Raw genomic sequence first — 10,361 nt, forward strand, 5'->3', positions numbered from 1 at the left:
AGGACCAGGGCAGAGCCGGAGGGAAGGCGGAGCCTGGCGGATCCTTAGGGAAGGAGAGACGAAGTGCAGCGAAAGGCCCGAAAGTCCATGGCGCAGGCAGAGCAACGTCTGACCAAGTTGCAGCCGGGGGGACGAGGGAGCCCGGTGGAGATGTGAGGACAACAGTTCCAGGTGGAGCCAAGGGGGCAAGGAGCCAAGGTGGAGCCAACTGGTTAAAGGCCAAGGTGGAGTAACAGGAACAAAAGCTTGAGATGAAGCCAGGGGATCCACTTTCAAAGGCAGAGCTGGCGGCCAAAAGATCCGCGACGAATCCAACTTGAAGGGTGGAACCAATAGAGGAGGAGACGAGGGACTGGAGAGGGCCAGCAAATTTGGGTAGAAGGACTGACTGGCTTGGGCAGAGGAGGCGGGATTGGGAGGCATGGCAGGAGTTTCATCAGTGGCATAGTCTTTGCACTGGGCAACGAAACAGTCCTGGTGCTGAGTAATGCCACATGCTTAGTGATGATCAGAACCAGCAGCAATGAAGATATGAAGATTGGGGTGAAACAGATTTGGGACTGCCTGGGATTAGAGGTGGGAGATCATCCTCTTCTAACTCCACTAAAATCCCCACAGGCTCTGGCTCCGTAGCGGGCATCGACACTGGCTCTTGGTCTGTGGTGGGTATCAGCTCCGGCGTCGGGTCTGTGGTGGGCTCAGGTTCTGTCACCGCGGTGAGGGTGGGCTGTGTGTCTGCAGTGGCCATAAGAGATGTCATTAACTGGGGGTAGACGCACTGTAGACATCTGAGGATGGCTTCTGTCCACGTTCCTCTTCCCTAAATCAGGTAAGTTGAGTTGGCTGTAATAGTTCGCTCCAATCCAGTAGAGTGATTTCAGCTTCTCGTCATCAAAGTGAGAGCGCTGGGAGAGCTGGCAGAAGAGTCTATCGGAAGCCCATCATGGGCAAGGACAATAAACTTGACTGCATGATCCATTATAAATCCTTTCCTAGTCTGGTGTTCTGTCACGAGTTAGTTCACAAAGATGAAGATGAGAGTAGTCGTACTTCAAATAGAGAGTAGTCGTACTTTAAATAGTCAAGCAACTTTAATAAAATAACTGAAAAATCTATGTAACAATATGTGACTCAACATAAACGACACCAGACAATGAACAGAAATAACTGAAGGGCTTAAATACACAGGCAAATGAACCAGATACAAAACAGGTGTGCTCTAATTAGTAACATACTTAGTAACCATGGCTGTGTTCGAAATCGCCCCCTATACCCTCATTCACTATTCCCTACATTACTCCACCAATAATGTTCACTCGAGGGAGTGAATGAAAACTAGTGAGCAGATTCGGACACCGATTTTGGCTGCCGCTTTTGCATAGTTTGTGCTTGCTGTTTAAAATAATTTGGAACTTAGCAAACTGGCAAGTTCCAGTAGTAGGAAACTATGTATAAACTTATATATGTATAAAATTGAATAATCACCTAAAACGGAATTTATACCTGTATGCTGTTATACTGTAGCAACATTGGACCAGCGCAGTTTGGAAAATGGATGGATGGATGATTTAGCTGCGGACGCCATCTTCTGGTCAAACGTATAGGACTTTGTTCGGCGCGTGACTCTCATAGTGCATTATAGGTATTCTCTAGCCATTGGGCATTCATCTGTTGTACACTCATAGTTGTGATGCACTCGATAACGTCCACTGTGGTTTCGGACACCGCTTCAAATGGCTGTCCCCTCAAATAGTGCCATATTTAAGGGTATAGGGGGCAATTTTGGACAGCTAATGATGGCAGGAACATAGGAACAAAGACAAGCAAATGAAAATGTCCATAAAGAAAATGAACATGAAACAAAGTAATATTGTGAAATATTATTACAATTTAAAATAACTGTTTTCTGTTTTTTATATTTTAAAATGAAATTAATTCCTGTGATGGCAGAGCTGAATTTTCAGCAGCTATTACTCCAGTCTTCAGTGTCACATGACCTTTCAGAAATCATATATGTTCTAATAAGATGTTCTAATATATAATTCTAATATGCTGATTTAGTGATCATGAAACATTTGTTATTGTTGTAAACAGTTCTTCTTAATATTTTTGTAAAAACCATGCTAATTTTTTTTTCAGAATTCTTTGATGAATAGAAAGTTTAAAAGAACAGGATTTATTTGTAACATTATAAATGTATTTACTGTCACTTTTGATCAATTTAATGTGTCATTGCTGAATAAGAGTATTAATTTACCTCATATGGTCACACTTTAGTTCGGGGTCCAATTCACACTTTTAACTACAACTTGTGCCTCAAAAAACTCCTAAATATTGCTTATTAATAGTTAGTAAAGTAGTTGTTTAGTGTATGTATTAGGTAGGATTAAGGGATAAAGAATATGGTCATGCAGAATAAGTCATTAATATGTGTTTATAATGTGCATTAATATGTGCTTTATAGTATATTTTTAAGCACTAATAAACAGTCAATATTCTAGTAATATGCATACTAATAATTAAGTACTTAATGGTGAGAATTGGACCCTAAACTAAAGTGTTACATATGTATGTATTCTAATTGATAAAGTGTTTGAACTGATTGGAATCAACCATTTGGACTTTTGACTCATGAGATATCCAGCACTTGTGACTACGAGTTCTTCTCACAGTACTGGATTTAATCTACTTTCAAAGTTTTTAAAAGATCATTCTTTCTCGTGTAGGCCTCACATAAATAAAAATTCAAAGATGTGTAATATTTGATTTGCTGGGGTATGAAATTGCAAAAAGAGAGAATGGAGAGCCTTTATAGAGCATAAATCGTGCCAGTGAACAGATGACATGAGCCATAAATAACTGAATTGTTTCTCATTGGCTTTTTTTTCCAACTTTCATCCCCTTTTATTTTCCCCCAAAGGTTACTGGGGACAGCTTTCATTTTTTTTTAAAAAATTAAAAAGGGGTTTGCCAGGGGCTGGGCACAAACAATCCACGCACACACATAGGTAGGAGGAAGGAGGTATTCACAGAAATACACACACACACACACACACACACAAACACAGCTCCATGTCAGAAGCCAAAGGGCATCTGTCTGCCTGTCTGGCCAAGTTTTGTGGCTCTCAGAAGAAAAAGGAAGAGAAATGTTAATAAAGGCCTTGAGCCCTATAGTGTGAGCTGTGAGGTCTGAGAGACCCTGAGACCACTTCTGAGTTTCATCTCATTGCTGAAAGCAATAGAAACAGTATATGAAAAGCACCTTTTATACAAAAATGTGCTATTATGGGATTCCTGGAGAAATTGCATAGTTTTATGTAATGTTATGATGATAAAAATGATTGTAAAAAGTCAAGTTATCCATTTTTGTCTAATCACAGAACAAGTGTAACAAAAAAAATATTTGGCCAATGACCATGACACGTAAAAGTTGACATGTAATAAGAAAATTACATTGGGAGTCTTTCGATATGACAGTTAGAAAATAATGCAAAGTGCACATATGGTACATACACTCAAAAAATGATTCAAGGCCTTCTTAGGTATGACACATTTAAATTGTGTTCACTTTATTTAAATATATCTGATTAGGAATAATACGTATATATATTTAATAAGTCTAACGTAAAATGTATAAATAGTGTCATCTATGAGATTTCATTTAATTTGGTTAACTCAAATTAATTTGGCTTCGGAGAGCGTCATTTGCGCATGTGCAAGACAAGCTCAGAGAAGAACATGCTCAGAGGGTGTGGCCGCCATTTTATCGTCTGCCGCTGCAAGGACTGCAACGTCGTATTCGTTATTGGTAAGTATTATCTTGTTTGAGTATTTGTAATAAAGAATTTACCTCACTGTAAGAGGATGTGTAACTTATATCATGATTTTGAGTGAAATATGCAACAGCAGTGAAAGTTATGCAAGGTGAATTGTTTTAAGTGTCCCTTCGATAGCTTAACTTACTCACGCAACGTGCAAATTCTGTGTTAGACCAGTCTAACGATCCCGAATTTGACTGTAACAGTGCAAAATTGGTTCTTAACTTATTGGCTTGCTAGTTGGATTGATATATCCGTCATAAAATGAACTGGAGGCTTGCGATCGCCGCGATTGTTTCGGCGTCGAGTCTATTTTTAGCTGCGTCACTCATTCACGCTGAATTGGCCACATTGCGTTTTTCTTGATCAAATTTGACCTGCCTAACATGAAAAATAAGACATTTCACCATAAAATCATGAAGTGAGGTGTTCCGTGTTTCACAATCACCATATGACATTAAGCGCTGTGGGGGGAAAAATACACGACAGGCCTTTTTTGTTCAAAGACCTGTTTAAATAATTAAAACTAGAGGTAACGTACATAAGGTAGAACTTATATCTCAATATTAAGATTACTTTGATCATGTAAACTACCTATTTACAACATCGTAGCTGAGCTGCCCAAGGTAAATCAGAGCAAGTGACAGACGGGTTAGCCTAAGTTACATCAGAACACCTGAAAAATGTGACAGAATGGACGACAGTCGTCTGTTTTTGACAATTGTAGACGATATAGACAATTGTACCAAGTAAACATTTAAAATTATTTTAAAATCAATTTAATTACTTGAGAGAATTGTAATATTAAGGGATTAGTTCACCTCAAAATGAAAATTTCCTGATAATTTACTCACCCTAATGTCATCCAAGATGTTCATGTCTTTCTTTTTTCAGTGGAAAAGAAATTAAGTTTTTTGTGGAAAACATTTCAGGACTTTTTTTTTAGAAAACGAACGACTGATTGTTTCGCTAGATAAGACCCTATTCCTCAGCTGGGATCATGCAGAGCCCTTTGAAGCACTTCAGAGCCCTTAGAAATTGCATTGATTTGGACTTCAACTATTTGGTTACCGTTGAAGTCCATTGTGTGGAGAAAAATCCTGAAATGTTTTCCTCAAAAAACTTAATTTCTTTTCCACTGAAGAAAGAAAGACATGAACATCTTGGATGGCATTGGGATGAGTAAATTATCAGGAAATTTTAATTTTGAGGTGAACTAATCCTTTAAGTGAACGAGTTGGGTAAAACAGAACCATGTAAACAAAAAGCATATTTTCATGTGAGTACTGGTTCCCACTCCTAATCAACATCTTCTCTTTCACAGTTTTATGAACATGACCAGGTGAACAGCAACCTCCTATTTATAGTAAGTCATATTCAAATATTCTGATTTAGGCTGCTTGTGTCATTTGTTAAATATGGTATCTTATAATACTTTTTTATTCTTCTTTTTAGGATTGTTTCTTTTTTAGTACAAAGAATGTGTCCATCGAAACTAGCTAGCAGGTATTTGTTTCTGCAGCATTTTAGGCAGACTCATGTGTGCTTTAGGGGCAGTTTTCGCTATCCATGTCCATACACAGATTGCCCATGCACGTTTAGTACATGGAGTAAGCTTCTTAATCACACATACAAAATACATGCTAAACAGGAAACTCCAAAGCCAGAAGAATTAACAACATTCCAGTATCATGTGTGTTCATGCAAGGAGCTAGCAACAGAAAGATTATTTTCAACACATAAATGGACATCTCAGGCATAATGAAACAGTTCAGTGTATGTTTGTAGGATGTGCATTTGAAAGTAATATTTACAGTACATTTAACACCTACAGATACCGGAAACACAATCCACATTCATTAATAGACTTCAAACCCATTGTCGTCAGCCAATGCCCATGATAGAGGTGTTCAAGAATCAATGGCCAGCTCTCTTTCAGCAGAGTGAAGTAAGTAAACATGTTATGTAGTAAGAAATTGTTTTTTGTTGTTTTTGTTTTTTTTTCATTTTGAAGGTGAACGCAGAGTTCATGCAGATCACTACGAAGCCACTGCAATCAATGTTCCTACAGCTGAACCACTTTTCAGATAAACTGATGCAGATCTTCAAGAGCAAAGGAGGAGTAAAGGGGCGAAAGATCAAAAACGCCCTGGCGATCAGAGACTCTGTTAGTATAAATGCATGCAATGTCTTCTGTTTTGTCTAGTTATTGTACAGCTTTCTGCATTTGGCTAATTTCAGTCTTGATTTTCCCCCTGACAACATAAACATCAGGAGAGAGTGCACCCTGAAAGGCCTGATGATCTACCTGACTGAAGATCCAGACTCTTTCTTCAAGGAGTATGTGGTAAGTGATTATTATGAATATAACAACAATTCTGTTAGTACTTTTATGTTTTAAAAGAATATATGATTGATTATTATTAAATGCTCAATTTTCATTTTAATTTCACAATAAAATATGTATTAGTGGAATAATCATATTTTGTTTTATTCATTTTAATAAAATAATATTTTTAATAGTAATAATTTTGCAGGGGTAATAACTTTGTGTATGCCTTTCATTGTTCATCTGAACACAATAGAATTTGTAGAAGTTTTCAGATGTGTATGTCTATGTCCATAGAATGGAAATAAATGGCAGCCAACAATGTAATAGTAAAAGTGAAAAGTAGCAATGCAATTTGCTGATTACTTTTAAAATATAAAGGGTCAAATTCACCTGGGCTTAACCAAAGTGTTTTGTGTTTTGTCCAGGCCACTGAGGATGCAGAAAATGGGGATTTACAAAATCCAAAGAGGAGATTGTACAGCAGACATAGGAGTTGTGATCGAGGGCATTAAGGTTTTGAGGGACCTAGACTGCGTGATCCTGGCATTCATCATGCTGTTCGGTCTCATTTATGCTCTTGATCTTAATTTTCCTGACAACCTCAAGTACACCTTCAAGTTTATCCAGAAAATCCTAATGAACTTGGATGGACATAGGCTGAATGCAAAAATCCAGCAACTTAAAATCAAGCTGTTTGCATGAGATGTGCACTTTTTTTGAGAACACAATGAGAATTATTTGAGAATACATTGTTGTATATTGAGTCATTAACATTCTTATGCACGCACACACACCACACATTATTATTTTATTTTTTAACACTCTTACATGCTTTTTCTTACACACTTTTTGTGTGTATTTCTGTCGTTCTTGTCTTTAGGGATAGTTCACCCAAAAATGAAAATTCTGTCATCATTTACTGATCCCGGGGTTGTTCCAAACCTGTATAAATGTATTTGTTCTGTTGAACACAAAGGAAGATTTGTTAAAGAATATGGGAAACTTAACAGTTCTGGGCCACCATTGACTTTCATAGTTGTTATTTTTTCTTCCTACTATGGAAGTCAATGGTGGCCCAGAACTGTTCAGTTTCCCATATTCTTTAACATATATTCCTTTGTGTTCAGTAAGAACAAAGCCATTTGTACATGTTTGGAAAAAGGCTTTAAAATGTGTACTTGCATTTTTCTAAGTACTTTTCACATTAAATAACTATTGCACTATTGAGTTTTAAATAAAAACATCTCGATCAAGATTTGTCTCTTGTCTCTATGGGGTACAAAATAAGGATTTCCTAATTGTTTTTTTTTTTATTAAATGTTCTAATTTAAGTTTAAGAAGCATAAAACTTATTTTTAAATGTATCCATTTCATTTAAATTATTTGATCAAAATTGAGTTGGACCAACTCATTTAAGTTGGTCAAAATTGAGTTGGACTAACTCATTTAAGTTGGTCAAAATTGAGTTGGACCAACTCATTTAAGTTGCTCATAATTGAGTTGGACCAACTCATTTAAGTTAGTCAAAATTGAGTTGGACCAACTTAATTACATTTCATTGCATGAATTAGTTTTTTATAAGTTGGGGCTACACATCCTGCCATCAATTAAATTGAGTTTGTCCAATGAGTCATTTTAGAAACACTATTCACTTATTTAAACAGAATTGTTCCTGTTTAAAAAGGAAAAAAACAAAGTAGCAAAATTTTATTGTAAGAGTAAGAAAAAGAAAAGTATTATGAGGTAAAATATGATTGATTTCACAAACCAAACCTTTCATACTATAATTATTATTATTATTTTGGCATGTGAAGCTGAAATGTGTGTGTGTGTGTGTGTCTGTCTGAGTGCATGTTCATGCATGTTTGTTAGACATTTAGACTATGTGTGTATGTGTGCTCTTGCAGGCATAAGGTCAGACTGTGTGTGTGTGTGTGTGTGTGTGTGTGTGTGTGTGTGTGTGTGTGTGTGTGTGTGTGTGTGTGTGTGTAGGTCAGAGCGATGAAGGGTTTGGTTGTTGGTATGGATAGCATGTTGACTCAGCACTGAGTTATATATTCTGCAGCTGTTATGATCTGGTGAATGTCTTTCTAAGGAAGAGACTCTCCAGCCATTCAATACACACTCCTTTTGCCAACAATTACTAATACATCACAGGCTTAGACACTCCAGAGTGCAGTAGCCATGACAAACATGAAAGCTCTCCATGGCAATTTCCTGAGGTGATAGAGCAACGCTTTAAATTCTTACAACATTAAATATATATATATATATACCTTCACTTTAAATTGCTCTGAATTTATTGTCCAACTACAGCCTGATTAACAGGTGCTTTACGGTACATCATGGATTTGAACAGGTTTCAACATTGTAGATGTAACCTGTTGTCGTTGAATAATGACTATAGATCCATCTGTTCGTTTTTCTTTCTTATCTGTTTAATGCGGGAAATACCAACAACATGATACCCAAGTGAAACGTGTTCTTCTCTCAATCACCACTGCTGTTCCTAGGACAACATTCCTATAGTCTCTTTCCCTCATTCTAAACCCTGTTCCTAAAATCACAGTCAGGGGTGGAGCTTGTTGGATGGTGGCAAGTGGGATCGCTGGAGTTCTAGAACTGGATAAAGCCTATATCAATTGGAAAATGGCCTGAAATTGTTCATGACTGACTTATTTATTAAAATAAAATCACATAGGCCTATATATTCCATACATATGTTGTCTGCTTGTACATGTACATGAATTAATCACATTAAATGCTGTGTGATTAATTATGGAAGTGTTTATTGTGCTGTAGGTACCTAGAAATAGCTCAAGTGCAATACCCTTCCAAAAATTTACCATGGTAGCAGGCCCCTAGCATTCACAAAAACACTTGCTAACTTAGTATTAGCCACCATCACCAAAAAGAAAAAAGTTAAATTATAGGGTTAATTGCTGTTCCATTTGATGTCACAAAATGTTTGCAGAGAATATTTCACATTCATTGATTTTGTTAAGATTTTATTAAAATTAAGATCAAAGATTAAAATCTGTGGAGGCGAGGACAACTTTTTTTTTTCTTTTTTTTTTTTTTTTACAAAAATGAATCCCTTTAGCTAAAAATGTGAATAAAAAATGATCTGGAGAAATATGTTTAAAATGAATGTTGGTTATGGGAACCAGTTACATTTTGATATAAGATTTAGAAGCCTGTGATAAATTATGACGTCTGGCAATATACATTTGGTCAATTTTAAAATTCTGTGAAAATTGTGTTGTTGAGTGATATTTGATTTTTTTTAAATATATATTGTCCTCATTCTGGTTTGTCTCCCTTATTTCTGTGTGCCTGTCTATCCAACCTCTCAACTTGAATGCACAACCAAACTTTAGTTATTAACAAAAGTTAATAGCTAAATATTTGGTGTAATTAAAATTGTCTGATGCTATTCAACAAAGAGTGAAAATCGCAGCCTACCAACGGACCCCTGCATTTACGGTTTTAGAGTAGCCTAACAATAACTATGGTATTTTAGCGTAAACTGTGGTTACCATGGTAAATGTTTGTAAGGATAATAATGCCGTTGAACTTGCCTGAGGTCGTACACAGCGAATCTTCAGTCACAGCAGCATCCCATCCGATCTCAATGAAACATTGTGCGTGTGAAAATCCTGATGACAGTCGCTATTTACGAAGCGTTTCTCAATGGACTTGTTTTAGAAATCATCTTTTTGACGTTAACATTCAGTCAGTGTCAGAGGGAGCATCGCTATAAAGCGCCTCGCTCACGTTCTAATGTTTGGGTAATCTATTAGCCAGATTCAAACGTGTAACACGTAAACCCTTCAACAATCTTGTCAAAAATACCTTCATATTATTCGCGTAGAAAACTTACCTTGACAACTTGTCCAGCTTTAATATTCCATTGAACGCTTGTGATTGCATTTGAGCCCGCGATATAGAGAACTTTCGGAGCGACTGAGTTGATGAAAGCCTTTCTGTCTCTGTTCAAGCATAATGCTCTCTCTCTCTCTCTCTCTCTCTCTCTCTCTCTCTCTCTCTCTCTCTCTCTCTCTCTCTCTCTCTCTCTCTCATCAAGGCTTCAGTCAGTAGAGATACGTTGCATGCTGCTTACTGATGTGCTGCTGTGGTCCGACCAATCAACTATTTATGAAATCAATCTACTTGAGATTAATTATAAAACTGAACAGAAGAGCAAAATA

The 10,361-nt window shown here is 36.9% G+C and overlaps 1 protein-coding gene across 2 annotated transcripts in view; it reads right to left on the reverse strand.

Annotated features, from left to right (window-relative positions):
• The window catches only part of chst15 (carbohydrate (N-acetylgalactosamine 4-sulfate 6-O) sulfotransferase 15), a 31,832-nt gene extending 21,671 nt beyond the window's left edge, over window positions 1-10,161 (reverse strand). For both annotated transcript variants that reach the window (XM_081394177.1, XM_081394179.1), the window contains exon 1: window positions 10,034-10,161. The gene's annotated coding sequence lies outside the window, so the exon portion shown is untranslated. The remainder of the gene's footprint in view (window positions 1-10,033) is intronic.
• Window positions 10,162-10,361: the final 200 nt, after the last annotated feature.

Source organism: Scardinius erythrophthalmus, assembly GCF_964197995.2.
Source record: "Scardinius erythrophthalmus genome assembly, chromosome: 19".
NCBI classification, from domain to species: Eukaryota; Metazoa; Chordata; class Actinopteri; order Cypriniformes; family Leuciscidae; genus Scardinius; species Scardinius erythrophthalmus.